General features: G+C 38.2%; 1 pseudogene; it reads right to left on the bottom strand.

The window, feature by feature from the left end:
- Positions 1–7,758: 7,758 nt before the first annotated feature.
- LOC149547187 (calcium-dependent protein kinase 20 pseudogene) lies at positions 7,759–8,254 on the bottom strand (annotated as a pseudogene).
- Between the last annotated feature and the right edge of the window lie 2,065 nt (positions 8,255–10,319).

The raw sequence follows: 10,319 nt of genomic DNA, 5'->3' as shown, positions 1-10,319 counted from the left end.
ATCATAGTTCTCTTGGAATGTCACCTTTTCAGGCATTGTATGGTAGACCATGTCGTACCCCTTTGAGTTGGGATCGTTTGGAGGACCGTGTTCTTTTGGGTCCAGAGATGCTTCAGGATATGGAGCAGCAGGTTGTTCGCATTAGGGAGCATTTGGTTACTGCTCAGGATAGGCAGAAGAGTATGCAGATGCCCATAGGTTGGATCGTCACTTTTCTGTTGGTGACAAGGTGTTTTTGAGAGTGCGGCCAAGGAAGAGCCCCATCCATTATGGGAAAGGCTCTAAGTTGGCGCCACGTTTTGTCAGACCTTTTGAGATCCTCGAGAGGATTGGTCTTGTTGCTTATCGTCTAGTGTTGCCACCTAGCCTTTTGCGCATCCATGATGTTTTTCATGTTTTTGTGTTGAGATAGTATATTCCTGATGTGACCCATGTGCTTGATTGGGATGCTTTGCAGGTAGCGGACGGGCAGCTCACTTTGGAGCCCATTCATATCCTACAGCACCAGAGGCTGACCTTGCGAGGTCGGGACATAGAACAGGTAAGGGTCCAATGGGACCCGAGCAATGAGACCTCTACAACTTGGGAGGATGCTACACGACTGAGGGAATTGTACCCCTATCTTTTTGCTGGCTTCCAGGAGTAAGCCTATGCTAGTGGGGGAGGATGTAATGCCTCTCATGTTTGCAGTCTATGCCTTGTCTATTTTGATTTGAGAGATACTTGATACTCTTATTATTTTGTACCTTATGATGACCTGAGGGTCAGATGTTATACTTGGATTCAGTACCATAGATGCTTTACTGCTATACTGTTCAGTTTATCACATTTGCATGTGGATGCCATTTTGAGATGACAGTAGATCTATCATGTATCTAGTTATATGATGTATTGGACCTATTTGTTGATTATGTTATGAGATGGGTTCTATGCTTTGGTTATTTACTTCATTCTTGTATCTTCACGCTTTCTGCGAATGTGAGTGATGTAAATGGATTAAATAGGTATTTCAATACATGTTGCTTCGGCTATGATATTATTTGCCATTGCACTTGATCATGTGTTTTAGTGTGCAAGAATTATATCCCTAGCAGTGGCACATGGAGTTAGTGATTCAGCTATTCATATTTACCCATGTCGTTCCTATATGGTCGATGTACCCTTGTTATTATTGTTTAGATCAAAACCTTTCTGTGATTAGTAAATCCAAACTCATTTGCATTATGTGATTAGACCAGTGAGTGTGTCTATGCATTTAGAAGTTCGCATTTGTCGTGAAAGTGTTAACTGTTTTTCTATGTTTTTGGGGTTTTCGGATTTTAATCTTTTCAAATTTAATTTCTGGCAACTTTGCCTTAGGCGAAATCCCGTTGCGGATAATAACCTATTTTCATTTGGGTCAATTCGGAGTTTAACTACTCCAGCTAGCTATTTTCCAAAATTGACTATTCACCCAAAAAAAAATGAATAAGTATCGGAAAAGTCATTTGATAAATCACTTTTCACAATTTGAAAATAGAATTGTGGAGCAAAATTTGGAAAACCTCTTCTGAAGGATTCTTGTTTTGCTCGTTCTGGGAGCTATGCGCGTGGGATGTGCATGAGGTTGGTCTCGTTGGATTCGGCTCGAGGAGTTTATGCTTTGCCATCGTTTTCAACTATTTTGGCGGGTGGTTTATTTTATTGTGCGGGTTTCAGTTTCTGCCTCTTTTTCCTTCAGGTAGGGCCTTCCTGTTTTTTAGTTTCCGCTCTATTTCAGCTTCCGTTTCTTGTAGCAATATGTTAGGAGGCTGAGAACTAGTGTTCCCCTTCGTTTCTGGTTGCTAGTTCTGCCCGGTTGGTCAGGTATGAACGTTTTTCCTTGTTTTTGGAATGGGGTTTTGGGTTTTTGGGCCGTTATGCTGGCCATTTTTGCATATAGTGTCCGTTTTCATTTATTTTTGGATTTTTGGGGTTTTTGAACCCAAAGGCCAAATGGGTTTTAATTTTGGAATTTTTCCAAAATTTGGGGTTTTTACCTCGTTTTGCGTGCTGACCTGTTTTATCAAGTTTCCTTGGTACATTATGGTTCGTGGACCTGGGTGATCTGTTTGGATACCAGTTAGACCACTTTTGCATCTTTTGTTGCATTGGGATGCATGTTGCATCCGTCCTCTCGATTTTGTTTACAGTTGAGGGACTTGTTGCTTTGTGTTCTCTTCCAGTCCTTTTATTTGATCTTCGTGATGGTGGTGTGCCACACATGAGTATGTGCGCATACATAGTCAGATGTCTTGTGAGCCCCGACCTTCCGTAACATGTTCGGAAGTTATGATCATTGGAGTTGGGTTGGGAATTTGCATGCCTACGGGCACTCATCATTGGATGAGCATGGGTAGGGTAGGGTAGCATATGGAGGGAGCTTCTATTTTGCAACCCGACAATCATGACGTCATGGGTTGGCAAAGGAAGTTTTATATAAGTGATAATTAAAGAAAATACTGGGAGGTAATAAAATTTAAGATAATAAAATGTGTGAGCACCCGATTAAGTTCGAGGACACAATGTGTGAGCACCCAATTAAGTTTGAGGACACATGATCCAAGCTTGGGCTTGTCGATGCCAAGTGACTCTCCATGATGTCAGCCCTAAGCCCATTGAGGTGTCTGATCAGGACCTGTAGTTATGCATTGTCTATGTCTTGGTTTCAGTCATCATACTGCTTGGCGTGAGTGTTAGCCATGGTTGTTGTGTTTTTGTGTGTTTGCGGTTGGATCACTATCTCCATCAGCATGGTGGGTGTGGACCTATGGGTGCCACGTGGTCGGGAGGCGTAGCTACCTTCACCACTGCTAGGGACTGGTGTACAGATACGATCTATTGTCCTAGTACGACTGTAGCTGGATGTGTCACTTGGTACTTCGGTATACGGAGTATGCTTCTTATGATTTATGCTCTCATTATGATGTTATCATGTTTAGATGATGTTAGTTTTAATGTATTCCTCATTATGATGATTAGCATGTAGTAGATGGTGTTATCTGATTACAGTTTTATCTTATGCCTACTACTAGCATGTTAGATTCCATTTACTTACATTGTAGCATATTTAGTAGTGATGTCCCTATTACGACAGCACCAATGATTTGATCGGTGGCTTGGGATGTTATGCGCGGGGGATGGCTAGGGCCCACGATGGTCCTATGATGCCATTGACGGTTGGGAGGAACTGCATACTTAGTTGGTTATGTTTTTTCATTGCAATGTTATCTATGTTATTGCGATGTTTAATTCAATTGAATGTGATGTTTCCTTTCGGTACTTTCCCTTCCTTGTTTGATCAATGGTTAGATTTTGTTTTCTGTATTTCAGTTACACAATTCTAGTTTGAGTGCTCTGGCCTCGAGATGTGGATCCGGTACTCCCCGATGTGGAGGTTCTTTTGTCATTTTTTTCCATTTTTGAGTTTCTGTAAGTGTTTTTATTTTCTATGGGCGACATTTGTTCAGCATTATGCGACACTGATAAAGTATCGCACGCCCATAGAAATAATGTCGCACGAAACAAAAAAGTGTCGCACGCATTACTAGAGAAGTGTCATACGACACTGGAAGAGTGTTGCACGACTTCATGAGAAATGTCGCGTGATACTTTTTCAGTATTGCACGCCTTCTTGAGAAGTGTCGCATGCAGTAAGGGAGAAGTGTCACCCTCCCTTAGTAAAAAGTGTCGCACGCCTTTTGGTTAAAACCTGCGCGTGCCAACAACGGGCATTTTTTTAAGTGTTCTGATCATTTTGAGAGTTGATCTAGATACCCTTTTGGGTGTTCTTGAAGCCTATGTTGTTGCATTTTGAATTCAGGAGGTTTCCTTTGGAAATTAGTTTTTGAGTTTGTGTTGTTGTGTTTCGGGGTTTAAAATATATCGTCTAAGTATAAGTTGACGTATATTTAATTCCTTATACTTAAGATATATTTTAATATATGTGACGATTCTTTTGAGATGGGTTTCAGACCTCTACGAGCTAAGGTGTAGATTCTAGGAAAAATCAGGGCTTTAGAAATTCAGACTTAGCCAATTTTCAGGGCTTTAGGATTTCAGACTTAGTTAGTTTCCAAGAGTCAGCTTATGTCTTTCAGCTTGGTAGGTCTTTGTGGTTTTCGTGGTTGTGATCTAGTTGGTAGTGGCATTTGGAGATCCGTTGGTGCTTGGTTGTCTTTCAGTCTTCCATTGCGATCTTTTGGTTTGTGTAGGTTGTATCATGTGCACTTACACTTGCAAAAAAAAAATTGTTCTGACTTGTTTTCATCCTTGTTTCCAAGGATCTCCGGGCGGGGCATTACACATATGGTGGTTCTAGCCCTCCTTATCATGTCCCTTAGTCTCCTTAAGAGGAGTGGAAGCTTTCCCCATGTTTTCCTCCTCACTCAAAATGGCTAAATCATCAATTAAATTTTCTTTCTCTTTATCACCTCCCCTAGACACAATATGAGTGTCCTCATTTTCAGACTTGCTCTATTCCAAATTCACCTCAGTAGTATCTTCCTCTCTCCCATCCTCATTTTTGTCTTTCGAATCTCGGTAACCATCCAGGTTAGAGCTAGACTCCCCAGCATCCATCCCTTCGTCTTCCTCAGGGGCATCCTTATCTAAGCCTTTAGTGCTCTCCACCTCAGTATCCTCTTCCTCAATTTTTCTTTGAGAGCTAGAGGGTTTCAGTTTAGCCTTTATTTTCTCTTTAACACTCTCATCCATTTTTCCTTTAACGAGATTAGGACTCTTATGCTTGCCAGTGGATGGGGACAAAGTAATGGACTTATTTTTACAAAAACCCTCAATGAGTAAAATCAAACCTTCATGTAATATGGGTTGAGACTATTTCTTTTTATGGGCATTCAAACTTTGGAGCAACGAAAAATACAAATAGAAAGGGAAGGAAATTTTGTCCTTGTACCTGAAATGGTTAAGGAAGACAAAGTGGAATTTGTGCACCCTTTTATTTCTTGCATCAAGGATGAAATACTCATGAATACAACCAAGCACATCATGTCAAATACCTTTTATCTATTGCACATCATAGAAGTTGCCATTCTTTTCCAATTACAGCTCCTCTTCTTCCGTCTTCGAGAATTTTTTGTAGGCCGCATTGGAAATACTAGTCTGCTTTGAAAACTTGATACCTTTCATGGGAAGACCAATAACCTCGGCAATGAATTCCTTAGTTAGCTTTACGGACACTCCATGTAAAGTAACTTTGTCATCCACCTAGTTTTTGAAGAAGGCAATGGTGACATGGGGTTTGAATCCATGCACACCTGCTCTAGGTAGCTAACCACCTTCCCTTTCTAGAGAATCTTCCAAATGTCCTTCCTAGCCTTCCAATCATCACATTTTTTGGGTTCTTGCTTCCTCGGTTCATCTCCCATATTGCAGAGCAAACAAACAACCAGAGACACCCAGATATCGATAGTAGAGAAGTGAGACTAGTTTTTTGTGACACGATATCGAGGATGCCTTTTTGAGGATACGTGCAGAGAGCACATAGCCTTCACATGAATGTACCTCCTTGGGAATGCTAAACTATCAATCATAAGGCCACTCCCAGAAATAATTAAATTTCTAATCCAAGCAAATCTTTCTCATTCTGGAATGAATAACATCATAATTAATGATCGCTTTAAGATCCACATGTTTGTGTAAGTCATCGAGCCACCTCATCTTTTGCCCCATTTGTACTATGTGATTAGCTATCCAATCAGCAACCCCATTGGCTTCTCTATAAGTATGGGAAATGACAACCTTTTCAAAATTTTGAAATAGGGTTTTGATTTTCATAACTATTGCCTCTATAGACCAAGAGGTAGAATTTTTATTATTAAGAATATTTATAATATTCAAAGAATCACCTTCCAACCATAATTTGGAGTACCCCAAATCAATAGCTGAAATAGTGGTATAAAGGGCAGCAGTAGCTTCATCAATATGACTATTCGAGTGACCAATAGGGATAGGAACATCATCAATAACATTTCCCATATGATCTCTAAGAACACCTCCACATCCTACTCTTCCCAGGTTACCCTTGGCTGCTTCGTCAAAATTTCCTTTGATCCATCCACTAGGAGGAACAAGCCACTTTATAATTGTTGGTAAATAGACTATCCTTTTAAATAAACTCTCAAAATGCCCAAATCTGAAAGAACAATTAGACGCCAATAGTTGGATAATCTATCATAAGATTGATAGATTTCCTCTGAATTGGAAGGTACAGCTCCCATATGAAATGATATGCAATGAATTTGTTTTACTGCCTAAACTAACTGGGTGCATTCTTAACCCAAGAATGAAAGAGGAAAACCAAGTCAATCCTAGGCAAGATTAACTCAGGAAAAATTTAGATCCTAAACCTAACCAACTTCGAGAACTCACACATCCTATGGTTCCTCGGCATTGGTGATGCAATATGAATTCAATAAATGCAAATGCAAATGCAATGTAAATGAAATTAGAACAAAAGGTCATCTTTTTTGGTTCCTATAATAGAAATGGCTGCAAACACCTCTTATCCACAACACATTTGTTATCCAATTCTAAGGTGTAAGATAATGCCCAAAATCAATTAATGCAACTCTTTGATTGTGAATAATTAGAAAAACCCTTTTTAAACTCTTTGATTTAACAAAATATCTCTCTTTATTATGAAATAGAAAATAATGATGCTCTGATCATTATTACTTACAACTCAATATCAAATCTATTACAAAAATGGAATAGAAAACCCCCCAAATGCAAGAAACAAAAATTACAAAAATTAAATGTGCCCCTCTCCCTACTCCAACTCTCTGACTGTATGCAAAAAAAGTAGAACCACCTGGACAGTAAAGAATTGACACCAAGTGTGATTGTCTCTGCAATCTCCCTTCATACCAACAATTTTTCAACCTTCTATACTGAATTATTTACAAAATTTATAGATCTTTACAATACCAGGCTTGTAGGAGCCAATGACCTTTCCTCTTCTTTGAATACAAAGAGACAAAATACAAAGAAAAAGACTTTTCAAATCTGAGAACTCAAATAGTCACCATGGATGAAGACATTGAAATTACTAACATAGGTTTTTTAGCCACTTGAAAAGAAAATGAAAGGTCAAGAAAATCCAAGTCACAGAGATGTCCTTTAACATGAGATACTAGATTACTGATTTATGTCTTTACTCAGCTTTCTTGATAGACTTTACTGGAACTCAAGCTCAAGTTAGAACAAACGATCTGTGAAACTTTGGACTAATCCACATTTAAGCAGGAAATTCTCTACATTTAACACAACTTCCATCACCCTCCTCAATTATTGAGCATGATATGAAGTTTCCAAAAGTCTCAAAGAGTTTACATACTTGAAATTCACTACTAGAGTTAGGTCTCTAGATTTTTGGACTACAAACTCTGGTTTTCAAGTCTAAAAGAATTAATCTTTGGAATGCTCCTATAAAAAAAATTCCATTAACTTCAAATTACACATCCATTCATTCAACATAAATGTTACTTTATATCTGCATTCCCTATTTGAAGGGATCCATCCTTCATCAATCTAATACTTAAATTATTGAACCTTTCACGTGAATACTGTCGTGAAGCTTTTCTCTAGTCTGTACCAATTTTTCATCATTGCTGTGAACTCTTCATAACTAATGCGACCATCCTTATCCGTGTCTACTTTGCGTAGAATATCATTTATCAGTTTCATGCCATCTAAACCCAAATCATCTGTCATGGCTTCTCAAAGTTCCTTAGTCTCAATATATCCACTAGAGTTCTTGTCAAAGAATTGAAATGCCTTTTGCAAGTGATCATTACTGCCCACCCTCTGCAAATGAATTGAAACTGCAACAAATTCTCCATAATCTAGTACACCATTTCCATCAACATCTATAGCTTCCATTAACATCTGAATATCTACCTTAGCCACATGTGAACCAAGTTTATTCAAACCTTCTCTCAGCTCCTCTAAGGATATACTACCATTTTTATCCATGTCCATCATGTCAAACATATCTTTCATACCAGCCACTTCTTCAATAGATAAATGTTTTGCAAGTACCCTTAGTGCAACTCTGCCTTTACGTAACAATCATCTTCAAAAAAAAAATTGATAACTTCATTTATTTAGCAACTTCATGCTATACGTCTACAAACATTCAATTTTTTAATCACCTTTCAGCTTTTTTGTAGTATACAAGACAATAGAATTGCCTCTCGAGCTCCTTATCTGCCATTATAATTTCAAATATTACAGTCGGCATGCCTTGGAGCACCAAAAACATGGATTTCTGCTTTGAGCATCTGGTGTATTCTCGAGCCAAACTTCCAACATAAGAAATGTTCCTTGAGACATTCAAAAATGACCCAGATGCATGGATTTGAAAAAGAACTCATATCCTTGAAGATACGAGCCAACAGATTTCAGCCTCTTCAAGTGCGAAAATAGACTTAGAGAACCCGATTCTGGATTTTCTACCTAAGGCCTTTCCACATGTTTTCAGCTCAAACTTCATGAAGATGAAATCTTCCTTGCTACATTTTAAGAGGACCCAAATCCTTTTTTTTTGAAAATAACTTTTAAAAAATCATCGAAAATGGAGTTTGCGGGATTTCGAATTCCAAGTGCGAAAGAGGCTTGGCGTAGCAGATTTTCAAATTTTTGCTTCAGGGTTTACTAGAAATTTAAGACCAAGCTTCCTAAAGATAAAATATTCTTCAAGTGATTCTAAAAGGACCCATGTGATTCATTTTTGAGAACAAGTCATATAATACCAGAAAGTTGTTGGTGGGTTTTTGCCTCTGTTGGTGCGCAAAAACAATGGAGAAGCCAAAATATGAAAACCCCCTAGGAAATTTCTCTTCCATTTCTTCATCATTTTGCCTGCCATTTCTTGTAATGATTTCATATGAGCCCAGAGAATCAATGCATGGCTTCAATTCGTGTGAAGCATCGACTTCTACTGCTTGTTGAATCATGTTTTATTGGACTGTGCCATGCCTTCAATGACCATTTTTGCATCATGGCTTCATATGATTGTGACAAATTTATCAGATAGAATCTTGCCAATTACTACCCTCTATTTTATTTAACACCATGAAGACTAATCAAAATATACTTTGAAGATGAAGTACATATTTGAACTCAATCAAGAACCACAGCTTGAACCAAAAATGAGATCTTTTTGAATGCATATCTGATGCGGCTTCTAATTATACTTCAGTACCATTAACAATGTAATACATGTACAAAAGAGCTCAACTTCTTTAAATGTGTCATTCTTCAAAAGCCATTTTGTATTGAGAAATTTTCAAAAGATTAGTCTTTCATGCATTTTAAACTTTAAAACTTCCCTTCAAATCTGGTCACTTATTTGAAATGAGACCTTTATTGATATCAGATAAGATATAATGGTACTTTGATCACCTAGAGATCTTCCAAATTTGTAGAGCCTTTAGTAATCAAATGTCTTTCTAGATTGCACATACTGCTCCATGAATCTCTAAAATAAGAAAGACTTGTATATCCTTTATCTGAGAAGATTATCAATAAAACATGATATCCTTGCCAGGCAGGAACTATCACCTACCCAACATGACGACACTTAAACCAACCATCCAGCGTATGAATGAGAAGGAAAGAAAAAGGGAAACCTGACAAGGATGGCCTACCTATGAAGGACTTAGACCTAGACATGAAACTGACTTGAGGACTCTATGACTCCAATATTGCCAAAAAAATAGGTGACTTAAAGTCAGCAACAATAATCGATCTAGGATTATCAATTTTCAACTTAGATCCTTGAGATCTTAAAGGGTGATCAAGTTGGAAGGTCGGAGTAGGCTCCCTCTAGGACATAAAATTCTCCTTGAAGGCTCTGATAATATTTTGACCAAGTACCCAACCTGGAAGATCTTTATTTTTGAATATCCTATTATTTCTTTCTTTCCATATGCCCCACCAAAGGTGGGGGAGGGTTAGTTTCCAAAGAAATTGAGCATCAAGATCCTTTTAGGGGCATCTCCAACTCTTGAAAGAAAGATCCAAATTTTTTTGATGTACCCATGTCATGCTCGAAAAATTCAAAATCTCAGTCCAGACTTCCTAGGAAAAAGAGCAACTCAAAAACATATGATCTCTATCTTCAAATCCCTTTCTGCATAAAGAACACCTGTTAACCAAATTTATACCTCTTTTTTGCAAGTTATCAAGAGTCAAAATTTTGTTTTGGAGAAGAGTCCAAAAGAAAATGTTAATTTTGGGAGTGAGACCCTTAATCCAAGCTTGAGTCCAGACAGGTT

This window comes from Cupressus sempervirens, chromosome 7 (assembly GCF_028749045.1).
Source record: "Cupressus sempervirens isolate cs-2001-9-10 chromosome 7, ASM2874904v1, whole genome shotgun sequence".
In the NCBI taxonomy this organism is placed as follows: domain Eukaryota; kingdom Viridiplantae; phylum Streptophyta; class Pinopsida; order Cupressales; family Cupressaceae; genus Cupressus; species Cupressus sempervirens.
Note: the sequence above shows the minus strand (reverse complement) of the source record. Positions and strands in the feature narration are given on the sequence as shown.